The sequence below is a fragment of the Octopus bimaculoides genome, chromosome 3 (genome assembly GCF_001194135.2).
Source record: "Octopus bimaculoides isolate UCB-OBI-ISO-001 chromosome 3, ASM119413v2, whole genome shotgun sequence".
In the NCBI taxonomy this organism is placed as follows: Eukaryota; Metazoa; Mollusca; class Cephalopoda; order Octopoda; family Octopodidae; genus Octopus; species Octopus bimaculoides.
The window spans coordinates 56333489-56335835 of record NC_068983.1 but is presented as its reverse complement, the minus strand read 5'-3'; positions in this window follow the sequence as shown (position 1 = coordinate 56335835).

Below are 2347 nucleotides of genomic sequence, written 5' to 3'. Positions count from 1 at the left end.
ACGTCTACCGTCCGTCCATAGAGATAGATAGATAGATAGATAGATAGATAGATAGATAGATAGATAGATAGATAGATAGATATACGACAGGTTTCGTTCAGTTTCCGTCTATCAAATCCATTCACAAGGATTTGGTCGGCCTAAGTGCCACGCGGTGGCACTGAACCCGGAACGGTGTGACTGAGAAGCAACCTTCTTTCCACACAGGCACGCTTGCTTCTCAGGGAGTTTCGCTCTACCAAATTTACGCTAAGGGTATTGGCCGACATGGCGTGCTTGTTAACCACACACCATACCTGCCTATATGTATAGGCATACCTATATATATTTGTACCTATATACATGTATGTATGAATACATGCATGCATACATACATACATGCAAACATACATACATACATACATACATGCATACATACATACATATATATTTGCTTTTACTGCAATGGAAATTGCATTCCATTTTGTTTCCTCGCCTATCACGATAGCTAAAATACGCTAGTTGGTTAGGCGTGCGATTGCGTCCTCGTGTATGTGTGCCTACGTGTGTGTATGTGTGTGTGTATGTCTGTGTGTGTGTACGTGCGCATGTGTGTGTGCATTTGTGCGTGTGTGCTCGGGTTTATATGTGTGTGTGAGAAACAGAAAGCGCTCCTGCGCACACATTGCGCGTGTTATATGTGAGCTGAGGTGTATGCTTCTGTTGTTACAGCCATCACCACCATTACTATAATGTCTCCAAATAATCCTGTTCACATATCACCTTCGTTATGTCCACTCGTAACAAAATTTCAATGAAACAATAAGAAACCCGTAAAAGGCTTATTTATTTATTTATTTATCAATCTATTTATCTATTTATATACTTATCTTTCTATCTATCTGTTCATCTATTTATTTATTTATTTATTTATACCTATATATTATACTACGACTTTTACTCCGACTCATGATGTTGGTCGTTTGTTTAAAGGTTAATTGAAAAGTGGCAGAAAGTGAACAGAACTGTTCAATAATCTAAAACCAGTCTGTCTTCGAAGTTGCATGTAAATCTAGGTATCATGTGGCAGCGACATCACGCAAATGTGTCGGAAGGAATTCTTGCTAAACATGTGAGGAACGCAGTTACTTAATCCGATTTGATGTCACGGAGAAATTGACGTGGCAATTTAAATCCCCAAAGCTCATGACCAACTCACTTCGCTTTCTCATTTCTCATTCTCTTACATCCGACGCTTCCTCTTCTATTACACACACACACACACACACACACACACACACACACACACACACACACACACACACACATACACAAACGCACGCACGCAATGCCGACCTAAAAAGTAAATAAACACCGAATAGGTTCTGGAAATGGTTTCGATTTGATTTGAGATACTTAAACTGTATAAATGCTTGATTGCTTTTAAATGGTGTTATTGCACGGCATTGCTATAGTAATTAGTCGTAGATTATTTAGGAGGAAGATCATCTTTTGCCAGGACATTTAGCTACTTATTTTGAGATTATTTACCAGAACTGAAGAATCGACATTGATACCGATTATTCTGCTTATAATAGAAACCCGAGAAGGTTGGTTCACACACAACTGCTTTTGTTATTTTTGTTGTGAAAACACGGCAGCCGATTGGCAGTAACGGCAGATGTGTGTGTTGTGATTTGATAATGTTACGTTCTGAGATCAAATTCTAACACGATTGACATTTCACTTTTTATCACTTGATCATGGCGATACTATCATAGTTTGGCTCTAGGACAGTTCTGACTTTATATTGAATGTCTTACGCAAAGGATTTCATCTGATATTATATGCAGAAGCAAATATTATATAGTCTCTTACACATGTGTGTGTGTGTTTTAAATAAAATGAGACAACAAAGGCAAGGCAGTGTGAAATTTTTAAGACATGTATAATGAGGAAGATAGTCTTACAGCTGTTTCAGGGACATGAAGGATATCCCGTCACCAGAGACGATATGAGAGAGTTAAATTGAGGGAAAGAGATTTCAATATAAGAAGTTACTTTGGAAAGAGAGAGATGAGGGAAGTATGAATGGAAATAAGAAAATAAAAATGAAAAATATGTTGGATTTTACAGTTGCAGTTCCAGTATCCATAGCACTTACATAGCCTTACTTGCCATTTTGGGTCTTCTCGATACCAAAACCTCTCATATATATATATATATATATATATATATATACACATATACACACATACACACACATATGTATATACATATCATATACATACGTGCATATAGATAAATTATATATACATATATATACACACGTGCATAGAGATAAATTATATATACATGCACATATATA